The sequence below is a fragment of the Mesocricetus auratus genome, unplaced genomic scaffold, assembly GCF_017639785.1.
Source record: "Mesocricetus auratus isolate SY011 unplaced genomic scaffold, BCM_Maur_2.0 Super-Scaffold_100004, whole genome shotgun sequence".
In the NCBI taxonomy this organism is placed as follows: Eukaryota; Metazoa; Chordata; class Mammalia; order Rodentia; family Cricetidae; genus Mesocricetus; species Mesocricetus auratus.
The window spans coordinates 34,085,450-34,099,885 of record NW_024429189.1 but is presented as its reverse complement, the minus strand read 5'-3'; the positions used below and the strand labels follow the sequence as shown (position 1 = coordinate 34,099,885).

The window sequence follows — 14,436 nt, the reverse complement described above, 5'->3', positions numbered from 1 at the left end:
ACACTCATAGACCTGTGAAGTTACCATCCATCATCAGAGAAGTTTCCTCCTGCAGCAGATGGGAACAAATACAAAAAGGCACAGCCAGACGTTATGCAGAGAGTAAGAACCTTAGAACATGCAATGTCTCCATCAAATCCCTCCCCTCAGAGGTCAGGGGAGAAAGAATCTAAGAGTCAGAGAGGATGGTGGACACCAAGAAAACAAAGCCTCCTAAATCAACAGGATCAATTCAGATATCAACTCACAGAGACTGAGGCATCATGTATAGGCCCTCCATGGGTCTGTACCAGTTGGGGTGCTTGAGCTGAAAGGAGGAGTGGACACAGCCCTTTCCCTAGTCCAGAAGCTATCTCTAATTTATAGCAACTTGAAAATGAAAATTTGGTTTCCTCCAAGGGAATTTCCCTGAGAAGCAAAGTACTCTTTTCAGGTAGACTGCAGTAAATGGGCTTAAGAAAACAAACTCAACAGCATCTTTGGAGGTTCCTTATCTCATAGTGCTGTGCCAGGGCTCTTCCTTCTTTTTAATTTTATCTTACTATTTTTATTTTATTTATGTATATTTTTTGTTCTCTCTTTTTACCTTATTAAGTCCTTTGCATATATATTATGGCTCCCAGTTTATTGTTTTTATTTGATTCCTGAGTGTGTGAACAAGTGGGTCTCTGTTTCTTATGCCTTCTTTTGGGCTCCTTTCCTTCTCTTTGTTTTTATGACTCTGATGTGTTAGATTTTATATTATCTCATTCTATTGTAGTATTAGGCCTTAGAAACCTGTTTGTATCCTAGTGAGAGACAGAAAGGAGGTGGATCTTGATGGGATGGGAAATGGGAGAAGGGGGACTGTAATCAGAAAATATTATGTAGGGAGGTCATTTTAAAATAAAAGTAGGAAAAAGCGAATTGGGATCACGTATAAGAGAGCCAGTAACAGAACAAAAAGACTGAATGAAGAAAACATCAGTGACCATGAAGCCTCCTAACTTCTTGAGTCTCTCTCCCAACCTCAGTTCCCTGCAGGCTCTCCAGGCTGTCCTGTGTGCTGCCACTAATGTTACCACCAAGAATGCAGATACTGTCAGACCACTTTTACATTAAAAGAACCCGGATGCTGACTCTGCTTGTCTTAAGTATACAGACTAATATACAGCATACTTTTTTAAAAATTATTCTCTTGTCCCCCATTCTATACACCCTATGTTTCAAACCTATCCGGTCATAGGTGGCCATGTCACTGACCCATGACAAGGGACATAGAGCAAAGCTCATAGTTTTCCTTGTGCTTTTTCTCAGCCCTATCCTGACTCCCTTGGGAACCCCAAAGCTCGCTTTATCCATGAGGTAGTCCCACATTTCAATAGTACTTTGTCCATATTATTTATAAAACTTGTATAACTTTTATAGCATTCATTCATTCATTTTTTACTCTCCAGTTCACTCTTCACTGCCCATATCCATACTGCCAGAATTCAAAATGCTTTATGAAGACAAAGACTTACCACTTTCTGACTACAATTATGATATTTTAAACACTCCAAAAACTGATTGACATTATGTGTGTAATTATGTGCAGTCTCATCCCCAGTGAGTCACAGGACTGTAAAAAAACAAAGGAACAAAATGAATACTAAATTACATAGTACAAAGAGGTCATTTTAACTTATTAAGGATCTTCCTCATTCAAAATATGACTATGCTGAAACTGTTTACATGTAAAAAGATGATGTAATATATGAAGGAGAATAATGGTTTGACTCTATAGATAAAATTGTCATAGTTTGCATATAAAGTGATATTCCCCATTGGAAAAAACAAATTTATGTGCTAAGGGTTTGGTTCCCAAATGTAATGTTTAATGGAAATTCTTGGCTCATGAATTTCCTGACAAAATTAATTGATGAACTCACAAATGAATGGCACTATTATGTGTTGAATCTAGGAAGTGGGTTTGGTTAGATGAATTAGGTCATGGGGGTCTACTGTTGAAGGACTTCCCTTATTTTCAGTCACTCCTTCTCTCTGCTTCCTGGCTTCCATGAATGCAGCAGCTTCCATGACCACACTTTTCTACCAGGAAGCTCCTACCTTCCCACAGTCTTGTAGACAATGGATCTTGCCAAGGAGCCAGTGAGCGAGCAAGCAGAAAGATCTGAAGCCATGAACCCAAGCAGAGCTTCCCTGGCTTGCCTTGTTTTTCTCAGCTCTGATGTCATAGAAACAAATACAGAACTTCAAGAGAGGGACTCAACAAAACAGAAGCAAGGGAGGAAAAGAATTATTTTTTTAAAATATAAGCAACAGCAACAACAGGATGTTGTAGGACTCTTTAAAGTCAATAGGAAACTATCTATCCAAAACAGTTTTAGAAAAGTTCTCCACCAAAAGGCAAGAGAAAACAAATACCTCCTACTTGATCTTAGCAGGCCTCTAAGAGACAGAACCTGATCAGTCACAGAACTCAAGTAGCCTTGTAGAAAGAGCAAACCCTAATTCTGCACACAGAGCTAATGTGCACATACTCTCAAACCTTGAACTTCACTTCTTTTCTTTAGACTTCTTGTCTATTTGGTTTTTTGTTGTCTATTTTTGTTTGCTTGTCTGTCTCAGAGCTGGGGTATAACCCTGCCTTGTGCATGCTAGACCAGCTGTGTCCTCAGCCCATCTACTTAATAAATGTTGAAATTGAGTTGAATGTTACCTCTTGCCTATAGTTGTATGTTCCAAATACTATTTTTTGTAGCATGATCCAAATATAACTTGTCCCTAATATAGTGGCAAACATGAACTTTTAATATTTTCATATTCTCTTATACATAATTATGATATTTTGTAAGATTTCTTATTGTCAAAATTGACTTTCCCTAACACCATCATTCCACTCTCAACAAACACCCAAATGGCATGATGCTAACAGGATGCCCAGGCAAAGCACATCCCCAAGAATGACATCTGTGAGCTTATAGATCAGGGTTCTACCATGTTTTGCAAAATTCCAACAGAATTTGTTTCTTCTAGGCTGGAACCTGTATTAGCTGTGAGTGTGTGTATGAGAGAGAGAGAGAGAGAGAGAGAGAGAGAGAGAGAGAGAGTGTGTGTGTGTGTGTGTGTGTGTGTGTGTGTGTGTGTGTGTGTGTGTGTGTGTGCTGTTTTTTTTTTCTTGAGTGCTGCCTGAAACTCCAGACAGTCTATGGAAATAATGACTGTGCCTCTCTCTTTTGTGGAGCCTACTGTTAATGAGAGGTTAGGGCGTTTAGAGGCACCCACACTTTCCATGGCTCTTACTGACATCTGCAGTTGATCCTTCCTGGAGAACTGCTGCATGGCTCTCAGCTCTCCTTGGTAAAACACATCCCCATAGCCACTAATAATCAATTAGCGTTGGCATTCCAGATGGAACTTGCCACCCAAAGACAGATTGTCTGCCTCCTGTACTTTTCATCTAAAATAAACCAAAATAATCATAAACCAAATTTTATATTGCTACAGAACATACTATAAGTACACAAATATGTAGGAAATACCATCTACCTTGAGTTATTTTTCCTGTTATCTTTAAATGGATATAATTAGAGGAAATAAGGTATTTTTTCAAGTAAAAAGTCTATTTTCTTTTCATATTCAAATCTGGATTAAGCATTCAAATATAAGACTTCATTAATTTCTTTTCTTAGTTAAATTATTATTACTTGCATAATCAGTCATAAGTTCATAAATCAAACTTTTGATGCCTAATATTTAGCAATAACTCAGGAAGAGATGGGAAAGTTTCTGGAGCCCATTAAGACCCCTCAACAAATACCTCTCATGACCTAGTCACAGCCATGTAAGACATAGATAACAACACAAATATCTAAAAGCACTAAGTTTAGTTGCCATTTGTTTTCCATTGTTTTTAACAATCACTTGGGTAAATATTATTGTATAATAAAGAGTGATTAGAAGTTCAAGGTAGCTCTCAAGCTCAGGGTAACTTATGAACATATCTAAGTTTGAACTACTTAAAAAAATAAGTGAGCAATAGAATGACTTAAACTACAGGTTTCCCACCACTGTGCCTTATTTCCACATTACTCGTAGAAAAGGAAATGAACAAAGCCCCCCAGATTAAGTTTCTTATCACTGTAGGTGATAATCTAAAACAGTTATTCTCAACCTTCCTAATGCTGCAACCCCCTCAATACAGTTTCTCATGTTGTGGTGACCCCCAACCATAATTTTATTTTTTGGTTTTTCAAGACGGGATTTCTCTGTATTGTTTTGGAGCCTGTCCTGGAACTCGCTCGGTAGACCGGGCTTGGTCTTGAACTCAAGAGTTCCGCCTGCCTCTGCCTCCCGAGTGCTGGGATTAAAGGTGTGCACCACCACCGCACAGCCCATAAAATTATTTTTGTTGGTACTTCATAACAATAGTTTGGCTACTGTGATGAATCTTAATGTAAATATCTGCGTGTTCTGGTTGTCTTTGCTGATCCCCAAAAAGGGTTGCAACCCACAGGTTAAGAACCACTGACCTAAAACTGGAGATAAAATAACATATTTTTATGCCACCATCTGACCTCACACAAGAATTCCTGGATTTGAAAATGCTGAGTGAGTATGTGAAACAAGAAAGATGAAAAATAATCATCATTTAGGTCAAGGAGAAGAATTAGAGCAGAATCCTCTCTCAATTCTCCTTCCACTTACGCCTATATGACTCTCAATCCGCTACTCCCCCCACCCCTAACCCCTGTGCCCAAGAAAGTGGTCCAGAACCATCAGTAGTTCTTTGATACTTGAAACTTGATCATCAAACCTGAACTGTCTTGTTGGTTTATATACTGTTTTGAAAGCTTATCACTAAAACATAAGCAATACATTTATCAGAGCACACATCTTCAGGTCATGTGTCAGGCACTTGTGAGCTCTTTGACCTCTGCTGTGGGATAACCTGTAAGCAAGTCTCTGGCTGCAGAGCTGTTGAGGCACAGGACTTTCAGCATGAAAACTTTAAATGTGCAGGATAAGCCAGGACAGGGGATCTTCCTACTTGTACATTAAATATTGTGTGTTTTTTCCATTTTATAAAGTAAAAGAGATTCCATAACTTCTCCAAATTCACACTATATGAAAGGGGAAAGAGATAGAATTCACCCTGTCTAGTCTGTATTCTTAAACAGTTACTCTATGCTGTCTCCACTAGAGAAGTTTCTGCTGTCTTAGTCTTTGCTATGATTTACACATATTAATGACGTGAAATGTACGGTGCCATTTTAGAGTCTGGAAAGGACAGTAACTGATACCTATGTGTATTTTCTTTGTGAATCTTTATCCTATGAAACGGGTACTACCATTTCTGTCTCTTTACATCTCGATAAACTAAAGCACAGACCAATGAGGCATCTTTCTTGTGGAAACAAATTCTCAGCAAACAGATTTAACAATGAAAGACTGCTTCGGAACCTGTGTTACTAAGGTAGTCCTTCTAAATGAGATGCCACCAGATGCTGCCAATGCCATAGAAACAGTAAGTTTAGCCCACTGCATTCAGCTAGGGTTTGTCTGCATTTACATGGGTGGTGGGGTATATTTCTTTGAGCCAGGACAACTTCCCAGGAGATCCACCATTTAGGAATATGACTTTCAGTCTATAAACAACAACTAACTGCCTACAACTTCTCAGAGAGTGATGAAGACATACGAACCACCTCCTTATCCATGATGGAGAGTTGATCAGCCCCATCTGGTGCAGGTCACCATGACTGCAATGATTTCATGGGTAGCATAACCACAGTACGTCCCCAAAGACAGCATCTCTCAGCATTCCTTCCACCTTCCGGCTCTTACGTTCTTTCTATCCACTCTTTCTTGTTCCCTGAGCCTTGAAAGAGGTAGACATAAGATGTTCCATTTCATGCTGAACACTGAGCAGTTACTCATCCTAAGCATTTCGACCAGTTATGAATCTCTGCATTAATCACTGCCCGATGGAAAAAAGGTCCTTCTCTGACCAAGGCTGAGAGCAGCACTAACCCTCGGGCATTAACAGACATATTTAGAAGGTAATTTGATGCCATGTACCTTTGGCAGAGCAAAGCAACAGTATTAGGTTCCCCTGGAGGGTCTGTGACCTTCCTAACCTCTCAGACCAGACGTGGATTTCTCCTGTGGAACAGACCTTAAATCCAATTGTAAAGCAGCCTGTCCGATTGATGCTGTGACTCACAGGGTTCTCAGCTGGGGAAAGCCAAGGATGATGCTTCTCCGCAAGCAGCCGGAATAGGACCTTCTGATGCTATGAAAGCTTTTGGCTCTGTTCCCGGCTTGATTTCTGTATGTCCCGTACCTAAGATGGGCAGTTTCCTTAGCAAGGAAGTTTTACCACCTTCTTCTGGTGGGCAAACAGTAGCATGTCCTGTGTTTATTTAGGAGTTTCTCAAGCTTCCCTAATTGAGATGTATCCCACATCAAGCAAATCTGGAGTTAGGACTCTAAGAAATATTCTTGTGTCTTTCTCTGAGTGTACAGTTTTGAGATTGACTTTCTCTTTTCGACATCTCATATCTATGATCTCCCTCTGCACCTATTTTTTTTTTTTTGCTGTGCCTTTTGCTTGGCAGTCTAAGAAAGCTACTCATTATTCATCTTACACACTCTAGTCTAGTAGTATTAAATCTTGCTTTTACACTATTCCATGTGGATTCAGATCTAGATAATGAAATTTTTCTTCCCTGTAATCCCCCTTTATTCTATGAATCGCCTTTTCTATTCTACCCTTCTGTCAATTCAGCAGCTCGATCCTCCTGCTCCCTCTCCCCTCTAAACTCCAGTCCTTGGACATTATTTCAGATGACATCATTTACTTTGTAAAATAGTATTCTTGGGACTACCTCCCCTCAATTTTTCATAGTCACCGTGATGAATTCCTGTCCAGGCTGTGAACTCTTGTTGACATAGGCATTTAATAAATAAACAAATGGGCTTTACCCGTTGTCCCCTTCAGTCTCTCGGGTGAATGATCTACAGTGCTGTGGCTGACAAGCACGTTCTCAACCATGCCCTAGAGAAATAACAGCTGACCCACAGGGCTTCTCTGCACTGAAATGGGACCTCCTACTGCCATGTCTCTCTGGCTCTCCAGGCCATTTGCTTATGCTGGAGTCCGCAACAATGGAAGCCACAGAAAAACCCATACCCTCAACTCTGGGAATCTCTATGCTCTTGACCTGTGAGTGGCAGAGTTTCCAGGTTTCATCATTGTAAGGATTCAGGCATTATGCTGGCCTGCCCCTGTCACTTGGCAGAATGCACTCAGGCAGTACCCTGGTCAGCCCAGGGTTCTTAGCCTGCATGCAGGCACAACCTGACCACTTTTGCTCTTTCCTGGTACTCCTTGGGGCAGACAGGATTTTTCCTGTCTCCCTCTTCTCTTCTGTCCTCTCTCGCCCTCTCCCTCCCTCCCTCCCTCCCTCTCTCCCCCTCCCTCCCTCTCTCCCTGTGTGTGTGTGTGTGTGTGTGTGTGTGTGTGTGTGTGTGTGTGTGTGTGTGTGTGATTACCTCTTTTCTCTTCCTTCTACCTGGTATCCTTCCAAACGCTACAACTTTTGTACTCTCTCTCCTCCCTCTCTCTCTCTCCCTCTCTTGTGTGTGTGTGTGTGTGTGTGTGTGTGTGTGTGTGTGTGTACATACACCCACTTCAAAGGAGGTGCTAAGGAAAAGATGTCAAAACAACACCCCTGTTTGCCCCACATGTCTGTTAGTTCAGCCTCTCAGGATTGTGCATGTCTGCAGGGCCAGGGTGACAGGGAGACATGACATAGAAGAAAACCATTTTTCTTCTCCTTTCAAGCACATAAAATAGCATAAGGTGAGGAGTCTATTCCCTATACTTAGAGGCTTTTCCCATGGTTCTTTGAGGTGATGATAATTCCTCTCAGATTTTAGCGCTGGGTTAAATGTCGGGCTTGTATTTTGACAATTCCCCTTTCTTTGTCTGTTCACATGAACAGAGGAGCTGGCAGAGGCTGCAGTGAAAACTGGTTGGAGACCTTTTAAGCAAGAATTCACTAGCTCCACCAAGGCTACATGGCTGGCATTGTTGGAGTGCACCTGAAATTGAATATAAAATACTTTTCACTTCACTTCATGATTTCTGACGTCTTTGAAGTTCAATAGAATAACAAGTCGCATTGCTTTTGATCTCTGGTGTTGGCGCACAGTGACTCTGAATGCGCTGGGTGAGACGATTTACATATCAGCCTAAATAGCTCCAAACATCCACACAGCACTTTGAGGGCTGTGCAGGAACACTGTCATCCAGTTCAGATCTGTGTTGGGTTTTGGCACCTCTGCTGAGTCACCTCAGATGTAATTGGGTTATCTAAGATCTTAGCAACAACATTTGGTCCCGCTGGTGTTTTCATAGGACAGTCAAATGGAAACACCCTCTGTACTCAAGCATATTTTCCCCGTCGTGATCAAGTTTGATCAAACAATACCAAAGCACTATGAGCAAAGTCATCCAATGCAGACTGCTGCAACCTATATTTGCATGAGGAGGAGATGCTGGCTCGATGTTCCCACTGCTGCCATGGCAAATCAATCATTTGCATCAGCAGTGTTATGTATTTAGATTAAAAAGCAAATCTACTCCTAGGTTGTCATAATTGGAGGTTCGGTGGTATAAGCTACTGTTCTTTACTTGACAATCTCTTTAATTCATTCTAAGTAATACCTCCAAAATGTTGTACTTTCTTGGAATTTACCTGCCTCTGCAGCACTGTATTTGTAATGATCCTTTAATGGAAACTCCTCCTAAGAATCATACTCGGCAGACATATTAACTTTGAATGGCAAGGTGCACCATCTACAGACCCATATTCCCCCAATCCACCCACATGTGAGATCTCCACACAAGGACAAGGGATAACATTGTCTCCCACTTTCAGCTTCATGAACATTAAACTTCAATTAAATGCTCTGCCAGGACCACATCCAATAACATGGCATAAATCCGTGAGAAAAAAAAGACTTTATCTTTTCTCTTATTGAATTGGTTTTTATAAGGGAAAAAGAGAAAAGGAATACCAGAAAGGCAAAAATGCATTATGATCATCAGAGCTGTGATCTTTCATATGAATAAGCAAAATAAAAAGTCAAATTTCTTGTGTAAGATATTTATTTACTGAAGGTCTTTTGTAAGGGAAATTATTGTGAACATCCTAAGTTCTGCATTTTTCCAGCTACACTTTAGAAAACTGATGCATTTTATGTGTATAGTATGACACTAAGCAACCTAAGAGACTGAATAAATGAATTTTAAGAAGCATAGATGTTGTGGCTGTCTTGAGCTTTTAGTTCAAAAACCTAATTGTTTCCAGCACTTCCCTGACTATATGTCTAGTTGATAAGTCTCCTGATGTTTTATTTAGAAAAACTGAAAGACACAAGTAGCGCCAAGATGAAAAGTAAAGTTATTGATGAGAGATAGTTTATGTAAACTAGGAATTAATGAGAAAGAGTGAGACAATGTAAGCAGCTCTCATTACATTAATGCAGCCATTTACTTTAATTGTGAATATATACTGTTAAATCTGTGTAAAAAATTACGTCTTCCATTTGCCTTTTTAAAAAATCTGTTTTAACACTTAGGAAAGCAGGGCTTGCACCTCCCCTGGCCAGTACAATAGAGCTGACCCTGTTGGTAAATGTGGGGTCAAGACATCCCTGAAGCTGTGAGCATGGGAGAGCTGTCCCCATCACTATCTGTCATGTGGGAGCCTAGGCAGGGGAGAGATTCCCCACCCCACATCAATTCCTGGGACAGAAGAGACAGCTGTTCCTGAGGTTTTAAGATCAGGAGAGCTGTCCCTGCCCCTCATCAGGTTCCTCACTCAAGAGAGTAGCCCCTTCAGGTCTCCTGGGCAGCACAGCGGATCTCCATGACACAGAATGTTCAGGAGAGTCCCAGTGAGGACCCAGCTTCAATGGTATAGCAGAGAGACCAGAGGCCTTGAACCAGACCTATGAAAGCCTGCATATACAAATATACAGACAAAGGGATTTATTGTGTGACTCACTGTCACACTGCAGCTTCCATGAAGAGATGCTCCCCTTTACCCCCCCTTTTTTTTCCTTTTAAATTTTATTTCATTGTATTCTTAGTAGGAGGCAGATGGGTGGAATCGGGATGCAGGATGTAAAAGACACAAAGAATGAATATAAAGAAAGTTTTTTAAAGATGATTTTAAAGTCTGTGGAGATGAAATGGAAGACTGATGTACGCTTGTAACTTTCAGACAAACTTCCTCATCCTGTATGACCAGCAGCTTGCTACCCAGCTGCTTGGGAAATAAAAGCCCACTCTAAACTCACCTTGGAAAAACATCCTAGAGAGAAGAGAACTACCTGGAAAATGACAACCTGTGTTCAACGTGTTTTTGAATTGTATGTCGCTATTTTGAATTATACATTGTGGTTTTGGCAGAATATATATTATTCATGTCATGAAACAGCTGATACACTATCGAGCGTCAGGCATAATGTTTTGTTCTTAAGTGGTTCATTTTATCAGCAAATCAGGAGTAGTTTCCCTACTAGACAATAAAAGAGAAGATAGTTTATAGTTGGTAGAATTCTCATCAAAACTTAACAAACATTCCCAGTCCAACACACGTTTTCAATTCCTGTTATCTAGATGTGTCTGTAGTTTATTTTTTGTCTTTAGTTTGTGAACTAATTTCTGCTCTGTGCATACATACTGAACAAAAAATGTTGGCAAGGGTACAAGAGTAATGAATTTCAGATTAATCATGGCTTTTTAATTTTCTGAATTTCCAATAATTGAACATCTGAGGTCTTGCTAACACCAGAAGAGCAGTTGACTCACCAGTTTCAGTTAGCAGTCCCACAGCCAGCTTCTTCTCCCTTAGGTGGGTTTTCAGCCTTCGGTACTTTTCCACTTGTCACAGAGCACCAGACACCCGTAACTAGATTTGTCTTTGGCACTTCAGGTCTAAGGGAAAGTGCACACACTGCTGTTCTCTAAACCTGCTTGCCCTGCCTTACCTGTTCTTTCCCATACAGAGAACAAAGAAAGTGACTTCCTTCATGTCCCCCACACTCTGCTTCCTTGTTAGTCCCGACACCCTCTCCTTGTGGGGACCCTGAGTAATTAACAGTCATTTTAATGTCAACTAGCAGCCAATCTAGGGTCTTCGTCACACCTGGGTAGTAATAAAGTTAACATTTGAAAACATAATTCGCCCAAATGAAATAACTTGTTGTTTCCAGAAAAATTCCCTAGTTGCTAAGAAGTACACGACATGGAATTGGTAAAAAGAATTTTAAGGAATCAAGCACTTCCCAGCTTATTCCACCCAAAACCTGTCAAAACAAAGACCGCTCAGAATGAGGACTACTCTGGTGAGACTCATGTGTGCCCCTGCTAATTAAGATTTGTAGGCTAGAGTCTCACAGTTAACCTCAACAAATGGGTTGTAGTCAGAGCACACAATAGACTCCTCTGCCAATTCATGCCACACAGATGGGACGTTCTGGCCAGGGCCTTTGTGCTGCAAACAACTTGCTGGAGCCACTGTACCTTCTGTGCAAGCACTAGTTTCTCAGAGTACTTTTGAGTGTCTTGAAAACAGCAAGAGCATCATGTTCATAATTCTTCAAGGGTTTAGACTAGGCTCATGGTGATCGCAGAAATACACGACATGCAGATGGATCCCAGAAGTTCCAGAACATTTCTCGTTTTCAGCTTAATTCTTGACCCACAATGGTGTTTCCTAAGCAACACAAGAGCTTAGCTCGATTTTCATCTTTGATTTAAAGTTTCTCAAGATGCCTTTTCACATACAGCATATATTGAAACTGATTGTCAAAGCCCAGAATCCTTTTATGACACCCCTCCTGTGTGTCTTTTCCAGTATCTCCCAGCAGATCTCAGCATCTATCCCTTAACTGACCCCATTGTCTTTCCAGCATCCCATGATGCACCACAGCCCAGGACCCGTTAGTTGATGCAGCATGTTATTTAATAATCGTGTCACTAGACACACTTTCGTGCAAATGCAGTCCCACGTGCCACTATGTACACTTTATCACATCTTCAGATTCACAGGGAAGCTGGTTCACCCTTCTCTATGACCTTCGAGAAGCAGATACAGCCTGTACTGAAGAATCCGTGTAGTGATCCGTGGTTGCCACGGAAGGTAGATGTCTTCTGTTCAGCCAGGAGATCCTCAGTTGTCATTCTTTTTTTTTTTTCTTTTTGTTTTTGTCAAAGCTCTTGTCAAGCGATGGGTTCTCTTTCATTCTATTTACCACTTCCCTCCTTTCATTCAGTGACACACTTGTTCTTTTTCCTACACTCTTTTCTCTCTAACATTCACAGTTCTCATTTTGTTTTTCATTCTCCTGCTCTCATGCCCCTGCAATTTGCTATTCCAGTAGGTAAGTGGTTCCAGGTAACCTTCCCATTCCTTTCCTAGAGCAGCAGCAGGGCAGATGGGAGGCCTTTTCCTCTACTTAAATTAAAAAGATATAATCCAGGAGACTCCTAAGACTGCAGCAAAGATAGCTTCTGGGGCTGAGGAGGTTGGTCGGATGAAGCATGTACTGAACATTCACAAGAACCTGGGTTCAAGTCAGAACAACCCATAAAAATGACAGTTTTAGAAGGCAGACCCTCGTGGATAAATAAGAACATCTAGTGACTCTCTGGACTTGGTTATGTTATGCCAGCACTCTGGACAAACCCAGTTTTGCTTAAAGTGACTCCAGTTAGAGTTCTGTTGCTACCCAAATAGCTTAATAGAGAAAGAAAGCAATGTATGAAAACTAAAAAAAAAGAAAACAAAAAATTAAATGGCTCAGGAAATCCTTTATTTAAAAAGCTTTTATTAGCAAATATCAATTATACATAGTGTGTTTCATTGTGACATCCACATGCAGGTATGTTATGTGTATTGACTGTACCGGTGTCATTACCCTTCTTGTCCCCCTCCCACTCCTGATTTCCTCTTCCCAGTTATCTCCTCTTCCATATTCATTCTTTTAAATGTCCCATGATTTTCATTAGGGCCAATTACAGGAGCACACATAAGGGCCTGTTTACAGGACCATGGAAAACTTGCCAGTGGCTGCAATACTGAGGAAAATGTCTCTCTTTCTTCCATCAGCCAATAGCTACACAGAAATCCTCAAGGAGTAAGTAGCGGGGCTCTGGGAGTGCCTAACACACAATGACAAGAGGCTGAGGTGCACAATCCTGTTCTCTGGGACCAAGATGGCAACAGCCACAGCAAGCCCTGAAGGCATCATTCTATGCTCCCCCTTCCCTTCCTATGACAGCTACTCTCCTCCTCCTTCCACAAATTCCAGAAGCCTTGGAGAGGGTGATGCAAATGTCCCTGCTGTGCCTGAGCATTCAAGTCACTGATTCTCAGCACTTTGGCCAGAGTTTCTGCAGTTACTGCTGGCCACAGCAAAAAGAAGTTCTCTGACCAAAGCTGGCCACACATTGGTCTATAGCTATAAACATAGCCATCTAGAATGCAATTTGACCAGCACAGCTCATCCTTTTAGTTAAACAATACAAGTAGCTTCCCCATTAGGGTTTATATGATCTCCCCAGCCGCGGGCTGTTGAGGAGGTTCACACAATAAGATGTGAATTCTCTACTGTAATGCCAGCCTCAAAACCCAACTCCAAAGCATCTGGTTACCCTCATAGCACATCAAGCATTGTTGCAAAAGTGACCACATCCTGCCTGGCCAGGCAGTATCTATGCATTGAGTAAGACTATTGATGACAGTTTCTCTCAGCAGCCTGCCTAGCACCTCCTGGCACTATGAGGGCTTGTATCACACGCCCTTAAGATTCTTTTCAGGAGGAATGCCCTTTAAACACCACTAAACTTGTGCAAGAGTTCGAAACTTGGAAGATTTCTAACGAGAGGATCAGATCCGTGTTGGCTGTCAATCACGTGTTAGGCTCGCAGAATTAAATTTGGTATTTAAAAAAAAATGCCTTGTAATGAGCAGAAGGTTTTGCAATGTAAAACAGAAAATAATTGGCAAAAATCAAAAACCTCTTGAAAAATAATTTCAAGATATGCTATTAATAATCCCAGCCTTTTAGAACTTGGAAAGAAGGAGGGAAGGAAAGAAGGAAGGAAGAAAAGACAGAAAGAGGAAGCATCTGTATTAATTTGGTCATTGGCTTCCAAAAAGTCTGTCAGAAGACAAGAAAATCAAGGCAAATTGCAGATTTGACTCTGCACTGACCAGCAATTGGAAATGGTAAAAATGCTAATGTGAAAAGCTCTCACAGCCTAAGGATAATTTGCAGTTTGGAAATCAATAACTAGTCTATATTGATTTTTGAGATTTTGACGTCTAGCGAGTCCTGTGTAGATTTTTCAATACATACAAGGAGGAAACG

At 41.0% G+C, this 14,436-nt stretch overlaps 1 long non-coding RNA gene across 1 annotated transcript in view; it reads right to left on the bottom strand.

The window, feature by feature from the left end:
* LOC121140174 overlaps nucleotides 1-10,995 on the bottom strand; it is a 32,669-nt gene extending 21,674 nt beyond the window's left edge. Inside the window, exons 1-2 of the long non-coding RNA XR_005876981.1 lie at nucleotides 10,871-10,995; nucleotides 1,503-1,600 (exon numbers count right to left, since the gene is read on the bottom strand). This is a non-coding gene — a long non-coding RNA (uncharacterized LOC121140174). The remainder of the gene's footprint in view (nucleotides 1-1,502; nucleotides 1,601-10,870) is intronic.
* Nucleotides 10,996-14,436: the final 3,441 nt, after the last annotated feature.